Below are 21,597 nucleotides of genomic sequence, written 5' to 3' on the forward strand. Positions count from 1 at the left end.
TCCTCTGTGTGACCATTTAACCGTCCCGGTGGTGTGACTTTCCTTTGTAATGACACGCTGCAACCCCCTTGGTAGCGCTGCCCGTCTTCTGGCATCATTGTTTGGCTGCCTGCGCCTCTGCGGCCGCCCTGACCCACACAACGCCCCTCGTTGTCTTATTTATTGGGACTGCGAGGGTGTGATTGACGGGCATGATCAGTGCATCAGTTCGCCTGTCCCTCATCTCCTTCCGCCTTCTGCGGACTGTGCGGCTTCATGGCCGTGGCATGCGATAAGGGATCAGATGACGCCGCACAGTCTGAAGCGGGTGTAAGGACCCGAGTGTGAGAGGCGAACATATGTGCTGCGCCAGGCCCTGAATCCCAGCCCCGCAGTGTTTTAACAATGTTAAGACACTGCGGGGCTGGGATTCATGGTCATCGCGAACCGCACCGGCCGACATTAAATGATGCCAGAACATGGGCAGCGCTAACAGCGCTAGGCCAGGGGATCACACGACAGCGCAGACTCCTGTACAGCAAATAACAACGCTCAGGAGGCTGCACCCAGCACCAAGGTGGGATTCTTGACATCTGTGCTGCGTCTCATTACAAAGGGAACTCGCGCCTCCAACACAGTTTGACTGTTTAAAGGGCTAAATGTTATACGTGTTTCATTCAGCGTGTGCAAGGAGCGAAATTAAAAGAGCAACCTTTGACTTGTGCAGCACTACTGCTGCATAAGCTGTGGCTCTTCTACTTTGTAACCCCTGAGGGGGGGTTAAAGGTTACCTTTGAAATTGGTTCAATTAGGCTTCGGCCTACACTCTGCTCCCCCTGCAGAGCCCTGGGCTCCAACACCGCCAGTTGGGGCCCGGTACTGCTAGCTGCACAGAGAAAAACACCAGCCAATGTGTCAGTGGGGTTCAGCACCGCCAGCTGTTCCCCTGCTGTGCAGCCGGCAACGTGTCCTGCAACTGCCACGCAGGCACAACAGACCCAAAAGCTGCCGCCAGTGCAGGCTTCGGCCTACACTCTGCTCCATCTCCTCCTCCTGCTGACCCCGGGCTCCAACACCGCCAGTTGGGGCCCGGTACTGCTAGCTGCACAGAGAAAAACACCAGCCAATGTGTCAGTGGGGTTCAGCACCGCCAGCTGTTCCCCTGCTGTGCAGCCGGCATCGTGTCCTGCAAAAGCCACGCAGACACAAGAACTGAAATTGAAGGGAACCTGTCCCCCCTCCCCCAGGCGTTTGTACGTTTTAAAGGCCACCTTGTACAGCGGTAATGCTGCATGTGTGCAAGGTGGCTCATAAACGTATTCTCCTCGCACATGTGGAACTGAAAACACGTCTAAAATGTGTCCTCTGTGTGACCATTTAACCGTCCCGGTGGTGTGACTTTCCTTTGTAATGACACGCTGCAACCCCCTTGGTAGCGCTGCCCATCTTCTGGCATCATTGTTTGGCTGCCTGCGCCTCTGCGGCCGCCCTGACCCACACAACGCCCCTCGTTGTCTTATTTATTGGGACTGCGAGGGTGTGATTGACGGGCATGATCAGTGCATCAGTTCGCCTGTCCCTCATCTCCTTCCGCCTTCTGCGGACTGTGCGGCTTCATGGCCGTGGCATGCGATAAGGGATCAGATGACGCCGCACAGTCTGAAGCGGGTGTAAGGACCCGAGTGTTGTGAAATTGGATTCTGGGCTCCCCCGGTGGCCACTTGTGGAATTGTACTTGTGTGCATCATCCCCTCTGTTCACCTGCTCCTATCAGGATGTGGGAGTCGCTATATAACCTTGCTCCTCTGTCAGTTTCCTGCCGGTCAACAATGTAATCAGAAGCCTTTCTGTGCATGTTCCTGCTACTAGACAACTCCCAGCTAAGTTGGACTTTTGTCCTTGTGTGTTTTTGCATTTTGTTCCTGTTCACAGCTGCTGTTTCGTTACTGTGCCTGGAAAGCTCTTGTGAGCGGAAATTGCCACTCTGGTGTTATGAGTTAATGCTAGAGTCTTAAAGTAATTTCTGGATGGTGTTTTGATAGGGTTTTCTGCTGACCATGAAAGTGCCCTTTCTGTCTTCTTGCTATCTAGTAAGCGGACCTCGATTTTTGCTAAACCTATTTTCATACTACGTTTGTCATTTCATCTAAAATCACCGCCAATATATGTGGGGGCCTCTGTCTGCCTTTTGGGAAAATTTCTCTAGAGGTGAGCCAGGACTGTCTTTTCCTCTGCTAGGATTAGGTAGTTCTCCGGCTGGCGCTGGGCATCTAGGGATAAAAAAACGTAGGCATGCTACCCGGCCACTTCTAGTTGTGCGGCAGGTTTAGTTCATGGTCAGTATAGTTTCCATCTTCCAAGAGCTAGTTCTCATATATGCTGGGCTATGTTCTCTCGCCATTGAGAATCACGACAGTTTGACCGGCCAAAAAAAAGGGTTAAATTACTGGCTGAGAAAGGAGAGAAAAAAGAAGTCTGCTACAATTTTTTTTTTTTCCCTCTAGTTCTGAGTGTGCTCTTAATTGAATCACTTGCTAGTCTGCCTATACTGCAGCCTTCCTCTCTTTCTCTCCTTCTAATCCTTGAATGGCTCTGTGTTCACCTGTTTCAAATGGATCTTCAGAGTGTAGCTACAGGTTTGAATAATCTCGCCACAAAGGTACAAAATTTGCAAGATTTTGTTGTTCATGCACCTATGTCTGAGCCTAGAATTCCTTTGCCTGAATTCTTCTCGGGGAATAGATCTCACTTTCAAAATTTTAAAAATAATTGCAAATTGTTTTTGTCCCTGAAGTCTCGCTCTGCCGGAGACCCTGCACAGCAGGTCAGGATTGTAATTTCCTTGCTCCGGGGCGACCCTCAAGACTGGGCTTTTGCATTGGCACCAGGGGATCCTGCGTTGCTCAATGTGGATGCGTTTTTTCTGGCCTTGGGGTTGCTTTATGAGGAACCTCATTTAGAGCTTCAGGCGGAAAAGGCCTTGATGTCCTTGTCTCAGGGGCAAGATGAAGCTGAAATATACTGCCAAAAATTCCGCAAATGGTCTGTGCTTACTCAGTGGAATGAGTGCGCCCTGGCGGCGATTTTCAGAGAAGGTCTCTCTGATGCCATTAAGGATGTTATGGTGGGGTTCCCTGTGCCTGCGAGTCTGAATGAGTCCATGACGATGGCTATTCAGATCGATAGGCGTCTGCGGGAGCGCAAACCTGTGCACCATTTGGCGGTGTCTACTGAGAAAACGCCAGAAAATATGCAATGTGATAGAATTCTGTCCAGAAGCGAGCGGCAGAATTTTAGACGAAAAAATGGGTTGTGCTTCTATTGTGGTGATTCAACTCATGTTATATCAGCATGCTTTAAGCGTACTAAGAAGCCTGACAAGTCTGTTTCAATTAGCACTTTACAGTCTAAGTTTATTCTATCTGTGACCCTGATTTGTTCTTTGTCATCTATTACCGCGGACGCCTATGTCGACTCTGGCGCTGCTTTGAGTCTTATGGATTGGTCCTTTGCCAAACGCTGTGGGTATGATTTGGAGCCATTGGAGGCTCCGATACCTCTGAAAGGGATTGACTCCACCCCATTGGCTAGTAATAAACCACAATACTGGACACAAGTGACTATGCGTGTTAATCCGGATCACCAGGAGGTTATTCGCTTTCTGGTGCTGTATAATCTACATGATGTTTTGGTGCTGGGATTGCCATGTGTCATGATCTCAATGGCAAGAGATCATAGCATAAGCATATATAGGAACTAGCTCTTGGAAGATGGGAACTGAGCTGACCATGAACTAAACCTAACACACAACTAGCAGTGGCCGGGTAGCATGCCTACGTTGATTCTAGATGCCCAGCACCAGCCGGAGGACTAAATAATGCTAGCAGAGGAAAATATTAGTCCTAGCTCACCTCTAGAGAAATACCCCAAAAGGAGACAGAGGCCCCCCACATGTATTGGCGGTGAATTAAGATGAAATAACAAACGTAGGATGAAAATAGGTTTAGCAAATTTGAGGTCCACTTACTACATAGCAGAAGACAGAAAGGACACTTTCATGGTCAGCTGAAAACCCTAATCAAAAACACCATCCAGAAATTACTTTAAAACTCTGTCATTAACTCATAACACCAGAGTGGCAATTCCTGTTCACAAGAGCTTTCCAGACACAGTAACGAAACTACAGCTGTGAACTGGAACCAAAATGCAAAAACAAACATGGACAAAAGTCCAACTTATCTAGTAGTTGTCTAGGAGCAGGAACAAGCACAGAGAGGCTTCTGATAACATTGTTGACCGGCAAGCAACTAACAGAGCAGCAAGGTTATATAGCGACTCCCACATCTTGATGGGAACAGGTGAACAGAGAAGATGAAGACACCAGTTCAATTCCACCAGTAGCCACCGGGGGAGCCCAGAATCCAAATTCACAACAGTACCCCCCCCTCAAGGAGGGGGCACCGAACCCTCACCAGAACCACCAGGGCGATCAGGATGGGCCCTATGAAAGGCACGAACCAGATCGGAGGCATGAACATCAGATGCATTCACCCAAGAATTATCCTCCTGGCCGTATCCCTTCCACTTGACCAGATACTGGAGTCTCCGTCTGGAAACACGAGAGTCTAAGATTTTCTCCACAACGTACTCCAACTCACCCTCAACCAACACCGGAGCAGGAGGCTCAACGGAAGGCACAACCGGTACCTCATACCTGCGCAACAATGACCGATGAAAAATGTTATGAATAGAAAAGGATGCAGGGAGGTCCAAACGGAAGGAAACAGGGTTAAGAATCTCCAATATCTTATACGGGCCAATGAACCGAGGCTTAAACTTAGGAGAAGAGACCCTCATAGGGACAAAACGAGAAGACAACCACACCAAATCCCCAACACAAAGCCGAGGACCAACACGACGGTGACGGTTGGCAAAAAGCTGAGTCTTCTCCTGGGACAACCTCAAATTGTCCACCACCTGCCCCCAGATCTGATGCAATCTCTCCACCACAGCATCCACTCCAGGACAATCCGAAGATTCCACCTGACCAGAGGAAAATCGAGGATGAAACCCCGAATTACAGAAAAACGGGGACACCAAAGTGGCAGAGCTGGCCCGATTATTGAGAGCGAACTCCGCCAATGGCAAAAAAGCAACCCAATCATCCTGGTCAGCAGACACAAAACACCTCAGATATGTCTCCAGGGTCTGATTAATCCGCTCGGTCTGGCCATTCGTCTGAGGATGGAAAGCGGACGAAAAAGATAAATCTATGCCCATCCTAGCACAGAATGCCCGCCAAAATCTAGACACGAATTGGGTCCCTCTGTCAGAAACGATATTCTCAGGAATACCATGCAAACGAACAACATTTTGAAAAAACAGAGGAACCAACTCGGAAGAAGAAGGCAACTTGGGCAGAGGAACCAAATGGACCATCTTAGAGAAACGGTCACACACCACCCAGATGACAGACATCTTCTGAGAAACAGGCAGATCTGAAATAAAATCCATCGAGATGTGCGTCCAAGGCCTCTTAGGAATAGGCAAGGGCAACAACAATCCACTAGCCCGAGAACAACAAGGCTTGGCCCGAGCACAAACGTCACAAGACTGCACAAAGCCTCGCACATCTCGTGACAGGGAAGGCCACCAGAAGGACCTTGCCACCAAATCCCTGGTACCAAAAATGCCAGGATGACCTGCCAACGCAGAAGAATGAACCTCAGAGATGACTCTACTGGTCCAATCATCAGGAACAAACAGTTTATCAGGTGGGCAACGATCAGGTCTATCCGCCTGAAACTCCTGCAAGGCCCGCCGCAGGTCTGGAGAAACGGCTGACAATACCACTCCATCCTTAAGGATACCTGTGGGCTCAGAGTTACCAGGTGAGTCAGGCTCAAAACTCCTAGAAAGGGCATCCGCCTTAACATTCTTAGAACCCGGTAGGTATGACACCACAAAATTAAACCGAGAGAAAAATAATGACCAGCGCGCCTGTCTAGGATTCAGGCGCCTGGCGGTCTCAAGATAAATCAAATTTTTGTGGTCAGTCAATACCACCACCTGATGTCTGGCCCCCTCAAGCCAATGGCGCCACTCCTCAAAAGCCCACTTCATGGCCAAAAGCTCCCGATTCCCAACATCATAATTCCGCTCAGCGGGCGAAAATTTACGGGAAAAGAAGGCACAAGGCCTCATCACGGAGCAGTCAGAACTTTTCTGCGACAACACTGCCCCAGCTCCGATCTCAGAAGCGTCGACCTCAACCTGAAAAGGTAGAGCAACATCAGGCTGACGCAACACAGGGGCAGAGGAAAAACGGCGCTTAAGCTCCCGAAAGGCCTCCACAGCATCAGGGGACCAATCAGCAACATCAGCACCCTTCTTAGTCAAATCGGTCAATGGTTTAGCAATATCCGAAAAACCAGCAATAAATCGACGATAAAAGTTAGCAAAGCCCAAAAATTTCTGAAGACTCTTAAGAGAAGATGGCTGCGTCCAATCACAAATAGCTTGAACCTTGACAGGATCCATTTCAATGGAAGAGGGGGAAAAAATATATCCCAAAAAGGAAATCCTCTGTACCCCAAAAACACACTTAGAACCCTTCACACACAAAGAATTAGACCGCAAAACCTGAAAAACCCTCCTGACTTGCTGGACATGAGAGTCCCAGTCAGCCGAAAAAATCAGAATATCATCCAGATACACAATCATAAATTTATCCAAATAAGCGCGAAAAATATCATGCATAAAGGACTGGAAAACTGACGGAGCATTAGAAAGACCAAAAGGCATCACTAAATACTCAAAGTGGCCCTCGGGCGTATTAAATGCGGTTTTCCACTCATCCCCCTGCCTGATTCGCACCAAATTATACGCCCCACGAAGGTCAATCTTAGAGAACCACTTGGCCCCCTTTATGCGAGCAAACAAATCAGTCAGCAACGGCAATGGGTATTGATATTTAACAGTGATTTTATTCAAAAGCCGATAATCAATACATGGTCTCAAAGAGCCGTCTTTTTTTGACACAAAAAAAAAACCGGCTCCTAAGGGAGATGACGATGGACGAATATGTCCCTTTTCCAAGGACTCCTTTATATATTCTCGCATAGCAGCATGTTCAGGCACAGACAGATTAAATAAACGACCCTTTGGGTATTTACTACCCGGGATTAAATCTATGGCACAATCGCACTCTCGGTGCGGAGGTAACGAACCAAGCTTGGATTCTTCAAAGACGTCACGATAGTCAGACAGGAACTCAGGAATTTCAGAGGGAATAGATGATGAAATGGAAACCACAGGTACATCCCCATGAGCCCCCTTACATCCCCAGCTCAACACAGACATAGCTCTCCAGTCGAGGACTGGGTTGTGAGATTGCAGCCAAGGCAATCCTAGCACCAAATCATCATGTAGATTATACAGCACCAGAAAGCGAATAATCTCCTGGTGACCCGGATTAATACGCATAGTTACTTGTGTCCAGTATTGTGGTTTATTATTAGCCAATGGGGTGGAGTCAATCCCCTTCAGAGGAATAGGAGTCTCCAAAGGCTCTAAATCATACCCACAGCGATTGGCAAAGGACCAATCCATAAGACTCAAAGCGGCGCCAGAGTCGACATAGGCGTCCGTGGTAATAGATGACAAAGAGCAAATCAGGGTCACAGATAGAATAAACTTAGACGGTAAGGTGCAAATGGAAACAGATTTACCAAGTTTTTTAGTGCGCTTAGAGCATGCTGATATAACATGAGTAGAATCACCACAATAGAAACACAACCCATTTTTCCGTCTAAAATTCTGCCGCTCGCTTCGGGACAGAATTCTATCACACTGCATACTCTCTGGCGATTTCTCAGTGGACACCGCCAGATGGTGCACTGGTTTGCGCTCCCGCAAACGCCTATCGATCTGAATAGCCATTGTCATGGACTCATTTAGACCCGCAGGCACAGGGAACCCCACCATAACATCCTTAATGGCATCAGAGAGACCCTCTCTGAAAGTCGCCGCCAGGGCGCACTCATTCCACTGAGTAAGCACAGACCATTTACGGAATCTTTGGCAGTAAATTTCCGCTTCATCTTGCCCCTGAGATAGGGACATCAAAGTTTTTTCTGCCTGAAGCTCCAAATGAGGTTCGTCATAAAGCAACCCCAAGGCCAGAAAAAACGCATCCACATTGAGCAACGCAGGATCCCCTGGTGTCAATGAAAAAGCCCAGTCTTGAGGGTCGCCCCGGAGCAAGGAAATCACAATCCTGACCTGCTGTGCAGGGTCTCCGGCAGAGCGAGATTTCAGGGACAAAAATAATTTGCAATTATTTCGAAAATTCTGAAACCCAGATCTATTCCCCGAGAAAAATTCCGGCAAAGGAATTCTCGGCTCAGATACAGGTGCATGACAAACAAAATCTTGCAAATTTTGTACCTTCGTGGCGAGATTATTCAAACCTGCAGTTACACTCTGAAGATCCATTACAAACAGGTGAACACAGAGCCATTCAAAGGAGAGAAAAAAAAAAAAAAAAAAATATCAGCAGACTACTTATTTCTCTCCTTTCTCAGCCAAGGATTTTAACCCTTTAGTGGGCCGGTCAAACTGTCATGATCTCAATGGCAAGAGATCATAGCATAAGCATATATAGGAACTAGCTCTTGGAAGATGGGAACTGAGCTGACCATGAACTAAACCTAACACACAACTAGCAGTGGCCGGGTAGCATGCCTACGTTGATTCTAGATGCCCAGCACCAGCCGGAGGACTAAATAATGCTAGCAGAGGAAAATATTAGTCCTAGCTCACCTCTAGAGAAATACCCCAAAAGGAGACAGAGGCCCCCCACATGTATTGGCGGTGAATTAAGATGAAATAACAAACGTAGGATGAAAATAGGTTTAGCAAATTTGAGGTCCACTTACTACATAGCAGAAGACAGAAAGGACACTTTCATGGTCAGCTGAAAACCCTAATCAAAAACACCATCCAGAAATTACTTTAAAACTCTGTCATTAACTCATAACACCAGAGTGGCAATTCCTGTTCACAAGAGCTTTCCAGACACAGTAACGAAACTACAGCTGTGAACTGGAACCAAAATGCAAAAACAAACATGGACAAAAGTCCAACTTATCTAGTAGTTGTCTAGGAGCAGGAACAAGCACAGAGAGGCTTCTGATAACATTGTTGACCGGCAAGCAACTAACAGAGCAGCAAGGTTATATAGCGACTCCCACATCTTGATGGGAACAGGTGAACAGAGAAGATGAAGACACCAGTTCAATTCCACCAGTAGCCACCGGGGGAGTCCAGAATCCAAATTCACAACAGCCATGGCTGCAATCTCATAACCCAGTCCTCGACTGGAGAGCTATGTCTGTGTTAAGCTGGGGATGTAAAGGAACTCATGGGGACGAACCTTTGGTTTCCATTTCATCATCTATTCCCTCTGAGATTCCTGAATTCTTGTCTGACTTTCGTGACGTTTTTGAAGAACCCAAGGTTGGTTCACTACCTCCGCACCGGGAGTGCGATTGTGCCATAGACTTGATCCCGGGTAGTAAATACCCTAAGGGTCGTTTATTTAATCTGTCTGTGCCTGAACACGCGGCTATGCGAGAATATATAAAGGAGTCCTTGGAAAAGGGACATATTCGTCCTTCGTCATCTCCCTTAGGAGCCGGTTTTTTCTTTGTGTCTAAGAAAGACGGCTCTTTGAGGCCGTGTATTGATTATCGACTTTTGAATAAAATCACGGTTAAATATCAATATCCGTTACCACTGCTTACTGATTTGTTTGCTCGTATAAAGGGGGCCAAGTGGTTCTCTAAGATTGATCTCCGTGGGGCGTATAATTTGGTGCGAATCAAGCAGGGGGATGAGTGGAAAACCGCATTTAATACGCCCGAGGGCCATTTTGAGTATTTGGTGATGCCTTTTGGTCTTTCAAATGCCCCTTCAGTCTTCCAGTCCTTTATGCATGACATTTTCCGCGATTATTTGGATAAATTTATGATTGTGTATCTGGATGATATTCTGATTTTTTCGGATGACTGGGACTCTCATGTCCAGCAGGTCAGGAGGGTTTTTCAGGTTTTGCGGTCTAATTCCTTGTGTGTGAAGGGTTCTAAGTGTGTTTTTGGGGTTCAAAAGATTTCCTTCTTGGGATACATTTTTTCCCCCTCTTCCATCGAGATGGATCCTGTCAAGGTTCAGGCTATTGGTGATTGGACGCAACCCTCTTCTCTTAAGAGTCTTCAGAAATTTTTGGGCTTTGCTAACTTTTATCGTCGATTTATTGCTGGTTTTTCTGATGTTGTAAAACCATTGACTGATTTGACTAAGAAGGGTGCTGATGTTGCTGATTGGTCCCCTGATGCTGTGGAGGCCTTTCGGGAGCTCAAGCGCCGCTTTTCTTCCGCCCCAGTGTTGCGTCAGCCTGATGTTGCTCTTCCTTTTCAGGTTGAGGTCGACGCTTCTGAAATCGGAGCTGGGGCGGTGTTGTCGCAGAGAAGTTCCGACTGCTCCGTGATGAGACCTTGTGCTTTTTTTTCCCGTAAATTTTCGCCCGCCGAGCGGAATTATGATATTGGGAATCGGGAGCTTTTGGCCATGAAGTGGGCTTTTGAGGAGTGGCGTCACTGGCTTGAGGGGGCCAGACATCAGGTGGTGGTATTGACTGACCACAAAAATTTAATTTACCTTGAGTCTGCCAGGCGCCTGAATCCTAGACAGGCGCGCTGGTCGTTGTTTTTCTCTCGGTTTAATTTTGTGGTGTCTTACCTACCGGGTTCTAAGAATGTTAAGGCGGATGCCCTTTCTAGGAGTTTTGAGCCTGACTCCCCTGGTAATTCTGAGCCCACAGGTATCCTTAAAGATGGAGTGATATTGTCTGCCGTTTCTCCAGACCTGCGGCGGGCCTTGCAGGAGTTTCAGGCGGGTAGACCTGATCGTTGCCCACCTGGTAGACTGTTTGTTCCTGATGATTGGACCAGTAGAGTCATCTCTGAGGTTCATTCTTCTGCGTTGGCAGGTCATCCTGGAATCTTTGGTACCAGGGATTTGGTGGCAAGGTCCTTCTGGTGGCCTTCCCTGTCACGAGATGTGCGAGGCTTTGTGCAGTCTTGTGACGTTTGTGCTCGGGCCAAGCCTTGTTGTTCTCGGGCTAGTGGATTGTTGTTACCCTTGCCTATCCCGAAGAGGCCTTGGACGCACATCTCGATGGATTTTATTTCGGATCTGCCTGTTTCTCATAAGATGTCTGTCATCTGGGTGGTGTGTGACCGTTTCTCTAAGATGGTCCATCTGGTTCCCTTGCCTAAGTTGCCTTCTTCTTCCGAGTTGGTTCCTCTGTTTTTTCAAAATGTTGTTCGTTTGCATGGTATTCCGGAGAATATCGTTTCTGACAGAGGGACCCAATTCGTGTCTAGATTTTGGCGGGCATTCTGTGCTAGGATGGGCATAGATTTGTCTTTTTCGTCTGCTTTCCATCCTCAGACTAATGGCCAGACCGAGCGGACTAATCAGACCTTGGAGACATATTTGAGGTGTTTTGTGTCTGCGGATCAGGATGATTGGGTTGCTTTTTTGCCTTTGGCGGAGTTCGCCCTCAATAATCGGGCCAGCTCTGCCACCTTGGTGTCCCCGTTTTTCTGTAATTCGGGGTTTCATCCTCGATTTTCCTCCGGTCAAGTGGAATCTTCGGATTGTCCTGGAGTGGATGCTGTGGTGGAGAGGTTGCATCAGATTTGGGGGCAGGTGGTGGACAATTTGAAGTTGTCCCAGGAGAAGACTCAGCTTTTTGCCAACCGCCGTCGTCGTGTTGGTCCTCGGCTTTGTGTTGGGGACTTGGTGTGGTTGTCTTCTCGTTTTGTCCCTATGAGGGTTTCTTCTCCTAAGTTTAAGCCTCGGTTCATCGGCCCGTACAAGATATTGGAGATTCTTAACCCTGTGTCCTTCCGTTTGGACCTCCCTGCATCCTTTTCGATTCATAATGTTTTTCATCGGTCATTGTTGCGCAGGTATGAGGTACCGGCTGTGCCTTCCGTTGAGCCTCCTGCTCCGGTGTTGGTTGAGGGTGAGTTGGAGTACGTTGTGGAAAAGATCTTGGACTCTCGTGTTTCCAGACGGAAACTCCAGTATCTGGTCAAATGGAAGGGATACGGTCAGGAGGATAATTCTTGGGTCACTGCCTCTGATGTTCATGCCTCCGATCTTGTCCGTGCCTTTCATAGGGCTCATCCTGATCGCCCTGGTGGTTCTGGTGAGGGTTCGGTGCCCCCTCCTTGAGGGGGGGGTACTGTTGTGAAATTGGATTCTGGGCTCCCCCGGTGGCCACTTGTGGAATTGTACTTGTGTGCATCATCCCCTCTGTTCACCTGCTCCTATCAGGATGTGGGAGTCGCTATATAACCTTGCTCCTCTGTCAGTTTCATGCCGGTCAACAATGTAATCAGAAGCCTTTCTGTGCATGTTCCTGCTACTAGACAACTCCCAGCTAAGTTGGACTTTTGTCCTTGTGTGTTTTTGCATTTTGTTCCTGTTCACAGCTGCTGTTTCGTTACTGTGTCTGGAAAGCTCTTGTGAGCGGAAATTGCCACTCTGGTGTTATGAGTTAATGCTAGAGTCTTAAAGTAATTTCTGGATGGTGTTTTGATAGGGTTTTCTGCTGACCATGAAAGTGCCCTTTCTGTCTTCTTGCTATCTAGTAAGCGGACCTCGATTTTTGCTAAACCTATTTTCATACTACGTTTGTCATTTCATCTAAAATCACCGCCAATATATGTGGGGGCCTCTGTCTGCCTTTTGGGAAAATTTCTCTAGAGGTGAGCCAGGACTGTCTTTTCCTCTGCTAGGATTAGGTAGTTCTCCGGCTGGCGCTGGGCATCTAGGGATAAAAAAATGTAGGCATGCTACCCGGCCACTTCTAGTTGTGCGGCAGGTTTAGTTCATGGTCAGTATAGTTTCCATCTTCCAAGAGCTAGTTCTCATATATGCTGGGCTATGTTCTCTCGCCATTGAGAATCACGACACCCGAGTGTGAGAGGCGAACATATGTGCTGCGCCAGGCCCTGAATCCCAGCCCCGCAGTGTTTTAACAATGTTAAGACACTGCGGGGCTGGGATTCATGGTCATCGCGAACCGCACCGGCCGACATTAAATGATGCCAGAACATGGGCAGCGCTAACAGCGCTAGGCCAGGGGATCACACGACAGCGCAGACTCCTGTACAGCAAATAACAACGCTCAGGAGGCTGCACCCAGCACCAAGGTGGGATTCTTGACATCTGTGCTGCGTCTCATTACAAAGGGAACTCGCGCCTCCAACACAGTTTGACTGTTTAAAGGGCTAAATGTTATACGTGTTTCATTCAGCGTGTGCAAGGAGCGAAATTAAAAGAGCAACCTTTGACTTGTGCAGCACTACTGCTGCATAAGCTGTGGCTCTTCTACTTTGTAACCCCTGAGGGGGGGTTAAAGGTTACCTTTGAAATTGGTTCAATTAGGCTTCGGCCTACACTCTGCTCCCCCTGCAGAGCCCTGAGCTCCAACACCGCCAGTTGGGGCCCGGTACTGCTAGCTGCACAGAGAAAAACACCAGCCAATGTGTCAGTGGGGTTCAGCACCGCCAGCTGTTCCCCTGCTGTGCAGCCGGCAACGTGTCCTGCAACTGCCACGCAGGCACAACAGACCCAAAAGCTGCCGCCAGTGCAGGCTTCGGCCTACACTCTGCTCCATCTCCTCCTCCTGCTGACCCCGGGCTCCAACACCGCCAGTTGGGACCCGGTACTGCTAGCTGCACAGAGAAAAACACCAGCCAATGTGTCAGTGGGGTTCAGCACCGCCAGCTGTTCCCCTGCTGTGCAGCCGGCATCGTGTCCTGCAAAAGCCACGCAGACACAAGAACTGAAATTGAAGGGAACCTGTCCCCCCTCCCCCAGGCGTTTGTACGTTTTAAAGGCCACCTTGTACAGCGGTAATGCTGCATGTGTGCAAGGTGGCTCATAAACGTATTCTCCTCGCACATGTGGAACTGAAAACACGTCTAAAATGTGTCCTCTGTGTGACCATTTAACCGTCCCGGTGGTGTGACTTTCCTTTGTAATGACACGCTGTAACCCCCTTGGTAGCGCTGCCCGTCTTCTGGCATCATTGTTTGGCTGCCTGCGCCTCTGCGGCCGCCCTGACCCGCACAACGCCCCTCGTTGTCTTATTTATTGGGACTGCGAGGGTGTGATTGACGGGCATGATCAGTGCATCAGTTCGCCTGTCCCTCATCTCCTTCCGCCTTCTGCGGACTGTGCGGCTTCATGGCCGTGGCATGCGATAAGGGATCAGATGACGCCGCACAGTCTGAAGCGGGTGTAAGGACCCGAGTGTGAGAGGCGAACATATGTGCTGCGCCAGGCCCTGAATCCCAGCCCCGCAGTGTTTTAACAATGTTAAGACACTGCGGGGCTGGGATTCATGGTCATCGCGAACCGCACCGGCCGACATTAAATGATGCCAGAACATGGGCAGCGCTAACAGCGCTAGGCCAGGGGATCACACGACAGCGCAGACTCCTGTACAGCAAATAACAACGCTCAGGAGGCTGCACCCAGCACCAAGGTGGGATTCTTGACATCTGTGCTGCGTCTCATTACAAAGGGAACTCGCGCCTCCAACACAGTTTGACTGTTTAAAGGGCTAAATGTTATACGTGTTTCATTCAGCGTGTGCAAGGAGCGAAATTAAAAGAGCAACCTTTGACTTGTGCAGCACTATTGCTGCATAAGCTGTGGCTCTTCTACTTTGTAACCCCTGAGGGGGGGTTAAAGGTTACCTTTGAAATTGGTTCAATTAGGCTTCGGCCTACACTCTGCTCCCCCTGCAGAGCCCTGGGCTCCAACACCGCCAGTTGGGGCCCGGTACTGCTAGCTGCACAGAGAAAAACACCAGCCAATGTGTCAGTGGGGTTCAGCACCGCCAGCTGTTCCCCTGCTGTGCAGCCGGCAACGTGTCCTGCAACTGCCACGCAGGCACAACAGACCCAAAAGCTGCCGCCAGTGCAGGCTTCGGCCTACACTCTGCTCCATCTCCTCCTCCTGCTGACCCCGGGCTCCAACACCGCCAGTTGGGGCCCGGTACTGCTAGCTGCACAGAGAAAAACACCAGCCAATGTGTCAGTGGGGTTCAGCACCGCCAGCTGTTCCCCTGCTGTGCAGCCGGCATCGTGTCCTGCAAAAGCCACGCAGACACAAGAACTGAAATTGAAGGGAACCTGTCCCCCCTCCCCCAGGCGTTTGTACGTTTTAAAGGCCACCTTGTACAGCGGTAATGCTGCATGTGTGCAAGGTGGCTCATAAACGTATTCTCCTCGCACATGTGGAACTGAAAACACGTCTAAAATGTGTCCTCTGTGTGACCATTTAACCGTCCCGGTGGTGTGACTTTCCTTTGTAATGACACGCTGCAACCCCCTTGGTAGCGCTGCCCGTCTTCTGGCATCATTGTTTGGCTGCCTGCGCCTCTGCGGCCGCCCTGACCCACACAACGCCCCTCGTTGTCTTATTTATTGGGACTGCGAGGGTGTGATTGACGGGCATGATCAGTGCATCAGTTCGCCTGTCCCTCATCTCCTTCCGCCTTCTGCGGACTGTGCGGCTTCATGGCCGTGGCATGCGATAAGGGATCAGATGACGCCGCACAGTCTGAAGCGGGTGTAAGGACCCGAGTGTGAGAGGCGAACATATGTGCTGCGCCAGGCCCTGAATCCCAGCCCCGCAGTGTTTTAACAATGTTAAGACACTGCGGGGCTGGGATTCATGGTCATCGCGAACCGCACCGGCCGACATTAAATGATGCCAGAACATGGGCAGCGCTAACAGCGCTAGGCCAGGGGATCACACGACAGCGCAGACTCCTGTACAGCAAATAACAACGCTCAGGAGGCTGCACCCAGCACCAAGGTGGGATTCTTGACATCTGTGCTGCGTCTCATTACAAAGGGAACTCGCGCCTCCAACACAGTTTGACTGTTTAAAGGGCTAAATGTTATACGTGTTTCATTCAGCGTGTGCAAGGAGCGAAATTAAAAGAGCAACCTTTGACTTGTGCAGCACTACTGCTGCATAAGCTGTGGCTCTTCTACTTTGTAACCCCTGAGGGGGGGTTAAAGGTTACCTTTGAAATTGGTTCAATTAGGCTTCGGCCTACACTCTGCTCCCCCTGCAGAGCCCTGGGCTCCAACACCACCAGTTGGGGCCCGGTACTGCTAGCTGCACAGAGAAAAACACCAGCCAATGTGTCAGTGGGGTTCAGCACCGCCAGCTGTTCCCCTGCTGTGCAGCCGGCAACGTGTCCTGCAACTGCCACGCAGGCACAACAGACCCAAAAGCTGCCGCCAGTGCAGGCTTCGGCCTACACTCTGCTCCATCTCCTCCTCCTGCTGACCCCGGGCTCCAACACCGCCAGTTGGGGCCCGGTACTGCTAGCTGCACAGAGAAAAACACCAGCCAATGTGTCAGTGGGGTTCAGCACCGCCAGCTGTTCCCCTGCTGTGCAGCCGGCATCGTGTCCTGCAAAAGCCACGCAGACACTTGCTCTTGTACCTTCTGCTCCCCATCCTGGTTCCAGTACCGTCAGCTGGTTCCGGGCAGAGCCTTTGGCTTAGGTGCCTCCCTCTGGGTATCCGAGTTCCACCAACGTCAGGTGGTCCTTGGTAGTGCTTTCAGGCACGGGTACCTCCTGCTTAGTAACCGGGTTCCAGTAACGTCAGCTGGTCCTCGGTAGTTCCATTGGCTCTTGGACCTTCGGCTACCCATCCGGGTTCCAGCACCGTCAGCTGGTTCTCGGCAGTGTCTTTTGCTCTTGTACCTTCTGCTCCCCATCCTGGTTCCAGTACCGTCAGCTGGTTCCGGGCAGAGCCTTTGGCTTGGGTGCCTCCCTCTGGGTATCCGAGTTCCACCAATGTCAGGTGGTCCTTGGTAGTGCTTTCAGGCACGGGTACCTCCTGCTTAGTAACCGGGTTCCAGTAACGTCAGCTGGTCCTCGGTAGTTCCATTGGCTCTTGGACCTTCGGGTAGCCATCCGAGTTCCAGTTCCATCAGCTGGTTCTCGGCATTTTCTCAGCCTTCTTGTACCTTCTGCTACATTTCCAAGTTCAAGAGACTAAACACGATGACCCGGAAGACCACCCCTAAGATGACGACGACACCAGAGACGACAACCACCGTGATGACGACGACCCTGGAGACGATGACCCCGAAGACCACCCCGATGACGACGACCCCGGAGACGACGACCCTGAAGACCACCCCGATGATGACGACCCCGGAGACGACGACCCTGGAGACGACGACGACCTGGAAGACCGAGAAGCAGAAGAACAAGAGGCTGCAGAACAAAGAGCAGAAGAACATTAAGCATAACACTAAATATCAGAGCAAAAAATATTATCTAAATTATAAGCAGAAGAAGACTAAGCAGTGTATGGGGGTGAGTCCGTTCCTCCTCGTGGTGCCCCTGGATAAAGCCTGATGCTGCAGGCCAAACTGAACGCGGACAAATGTAACTGTTTTGTGACAGGCAGAACGGAAGGTGTAATCTTCAAACTTTTATAGATAACAACTACGGGAATGCCTGTCACAAATAAGAATATGATGAAGAAGTAGAATATGATGAAGATAATAGTAAAATAAAAAGAATATGAACAATGTAACCAAAAAAATAATAGGTAGAAGATGAAGAAGAAGATGAATAAGGTGAAGAAGTTGATGTCAAAGAAGCTGATGATGAGGATAATGAAGAAGAAAGTGTGGGAGAAGTAAAAAAGAAGGTGAAGGGCGTGGAAGTAGTGAAACATCAATATCTGACAAATTAAAAAAAAAAATTAACAGTCAAAATCTTTCTACCGCCGAACGTCATAAAAAAAACCCAAAATCCTGCTATTCTATTACATTGGGCTAAACCTCTGTGCCTTTAATGTCTCCGCCACGTCCCCCAATACATCCTACATTATTCTTAGTTGTTTTCCTTCATGTAGAATGAACCTACAAGTTTATAAAGGGTTTATTTTAATTCCGATATTTTCGTCCCATTGACTTGCATTGGGATCGGGTATCGGTATCGGATTGGATCCGATATTTTGACGGTATCGGCCAATACTTTCCGATACCGATACTTTCCGATATCGGAAAGTATCGCTCAACACTAGTCTATAGGAAACTTCAGAGGAAAATGCAATCACACAGAAAGTCTATGAAGCACAATTATTCTTGAGGATACTTGACATGAATAAGTCCTTGTTTTAGTCCCAACACAGATAGATATGCTTATAAGGCAGTTCAAATAATATCTTAGCACAACCAGGAAGGCCTGGGTAATAGTCTCAGGTTATTGCAGAGCAGCAACAGCTTACATGTCCAGCAAATGCAGATGGAAGTAAACACGAGCATCAGATGAAAGAGGATTACTGGAAACTGGTGTATGCAGCAGGAACTCAGAGCAGAGTAGCAGGATCTCCACACAGGTTCACAGGAGCAGGAATATAGCCAGGGAGTCATCAGAGTCAGGAGCTGGATGCAAGGCAGAATACTCTAGCACAGACTGAAGGCTGGAGTGGAGTTTTATAGCAGGAAGACACAGTGCACATGAGACCAAAGACGCCATCTTGGAAAAGGGCAGTAATGCACAAAAGGTAATAAAAAGTGTTCAGAGTCCTGACACCTGCCTGGTTGCAGTGGTGGCAGATGGGTCGTCCGTCCTGATGAAAGCGATCGTCGTCTCTGCCTCTGGTCGGCGGGATCCTCCTCTGTCGTCGCCAGGGAACATCCTCCGGTCTGGAAGCCAGCTTGATCTTCTCCTTGGGGGCCTCCTGTAGGGACTGCATGGTCCGAGCTAAGACAGCAATGCTCTTGGTCAGCTCCTGCATCTGGAGGCGTAGTCCTGCAGGGGAATCGTCTTCCAGGATCTGGGCATCGGCATCGGCAGAAACTTGAGGATCTGGCACCACCTCCTGGTGGTACGTGAGGGCTTGACGCCTAGGAAGTACTGCACGGCTGGGCTGTCGCTCTTGTAGCACTTGGATGGCCTTGTCTTTAAATTGCACAAAGGTCAGGTCAGGATTCTGCATGGCCAGGAGGTGCAGTTGGGCCCTTTGGTGATTGCACAGGAGCCCCTCGGTGAACCGCTCCTTTAAGAGTTTATCCTCATCTTGCATGCTGTTTGGATCATCCTGCTTGATTGCCCGCAGTGCCTCCTGGAGATTAAGGGCATAGTCCCATAAGCTATCCTGCGGCCTCTGCTTGCACCCATAGAACGTCAATTTAATTTCTGTAGCGGTGCGGGTGTCAAAGGTGGTTTTAAGCTTTGCAAAGACTTGCTGCACAGTTCTTTTATCCGCAGCGGTCCAGGACTTCACTTCTCTCAGAGCCGCTCCAAACAGTTGGCCCGTTACCATGTGAACTTTCTGAGGCTCTGTCGGGATAAAACTCAAGCAGGCTGCAGATCCCTTCTTTAAAGTCAGTTAATGTATGCGATTCTCCAGAGTATCATGGGAACCAGGCTGCTCCAGGTATGTATGGCATGGAGAAGGGCATTATGGCCGCTGTAGCCATGGCAGTGTCCGGCTGGCTGATGGAAGCGGCAAACTCTACGGGACCCGGCGGCGGTACAAGGCCTGTGGCTGCGCCTATTGGGGGGCCTGGAGGCGCTTCTAAGTATGCGGCTGCGACCGCCGCTACTTCCCTTCCCGGATCGGACATGGCCGCTCCTCCCCTCTGCTAACCTGGTGGAAGTCTTGGCTCCTCTCCGGAATCGGCACTTTGCAGCGTCTCTTCTGGCGGCTCTGCTGCACGGCGTCTCTACTTCCGGCTTTCCAGGCAGCAGCACGGCACCCGTCTTCTTGCTTCGTGCTCTTTTTGGCTGGCTCCGCCCACGAAGGTATGTCTCCTCCCCTTGCGCTCCACACGGCACGGCAATGGCGGATTTTGGCGGCAAATCGCAACACACAGTCTTTAAACAAATCACAAATACAGTTCTGGCACAGTTCTTAGGCGCACATGACCCGATTTTCAGGCTTAAGTAGATTCTGTTCGTGACGCCAAAATGGATTGCCCCCAGAGTAGGGCAATGGGGTACTCGGTACCGGGTCCTGCGGTTCGGGGGATGTCACGGTGGCTCACCCGATCCGTGGCCCTCAGGGATGTCCAGTAAAAGAGTTTATATATGGGCAAGGTGCAGTAAAGAACGAGGAGACAGGTTTGCAGTCTTTTACCTTGTTTACTGAAGACATCAGATGGTATCCTCAGCCCGGAGCGCCAGATGACAGGGCAGGCAGAGTCCGGTCGGTCTGAAGGCAATTCCAGAGTCCCCTTATCCAGGTGGAAATCAGTAGCCTTCCTCTAGCGCCTGTGTGTTGTAGTAACTCCCTGCTGAGCTTCTCGGTAAGGTCCTAACAACTATTGTAGATGTTCTAGATGTTATTTATTCCTCTCTGTCCCCCAGATGGTATGGATAGGACAAACCCGTATGACTGATGGCCTGAGGCTTGTTTATAGGGACCCTAGAGACGCCCCGACCCCCACAAGTTGCCACCGTGTCTTCTTAGGTATTAAGGTTGGGCAGCCAACTTGGAATTGACTGTCCTGCCAGTCTCTGAAGCAAGGCTTGGAGACGATTGCTTCCTCGGTATCCTGGCTACCGGCTCCAGCACCTCAGAAAGGAGCAGCTTTTCCTGGCTGAACTCCCTCTGGTATTTCTCTCCTGTGCTCTGCTTTCCTGCACACTCTCTGCAGCATGTTCACCTTTTAGTGTCTTTTCCCAGGAGTTGCAGCACTTCATGCCAGCAGAGCTCCTCTCCTTCTGTCTGCCTGACAGGAACTGAACTCCTTTTCCCTCCAGATCAGGATGTTAAATAGGGGAGTTCACCCTAAACAGGCTTAGAGCTCCCCCTTCTGGTCTGGAGTGCGAACATGTTGCATGTGTGTGATACCTGAATGTGGTTGTCTTTCATTGCCTTCAGACATGACATCACTTCTCCCCTGAAAGGATAATGACATCACTGTGACGACCAGGACACTGGGGCACTGCATATGGATCTGAATGGTTCTTGGCTGTAAGATCCTGTGAGAGGGAAGGCCTGGGTGTTGGGAGGTCCAGTGTGTGGACCGAATCCTTGAAGAGCACCTGGTGAGGCCGTGATCTTGAATGGCCTCTATGTTGGGAGGTGCTGGGAGTAGGACTGGATCCCTTAAGAGCACCTGGTAAGGCCGTCATCCTGAGTGACCTCTGTGTTGGGAGGTCCTGTGTGTGAACTGGTTTCCTGAAGACCACGAGGTGAGGCCATGGATCTGCAGTAGCTGGTGACGGCTACTGTGTTGGGGAAGCTACCATCCTTCAGTGGGTCTGGAACTGACTGGTGTGTGCCTGCCAGGCAAGTTGGTGATCCCCGTAAGGGTACCGTCACACAGTGCAATTTTGATCGCTACGACGGCACGATCCGTGACGTCGCAGCGATCGTATGATTATCGCTCCAGCGTCGTAGACTGCGGTCACACGTTGCAATCACGGCGCTGGAGCGATGCCGAAGTCCCCGGGTAACCAGGGTAAACATCGGG

Source organism: Ranitomeya variabilis, chromosome 5, assembly GCF_051348905.1.
Source record: "Ranitomeya variabilis isolate aRanVar5 chromosome 5, aRanVar5.hap1, whole genome shotgun sequence".
Classification (NCBI taxonomy): Eukaryota; Metazoa; Chordata; class Amphibia; order Anura; family Dendrobatidae; genus Ranitomeya; species Ranitomeya variabilis.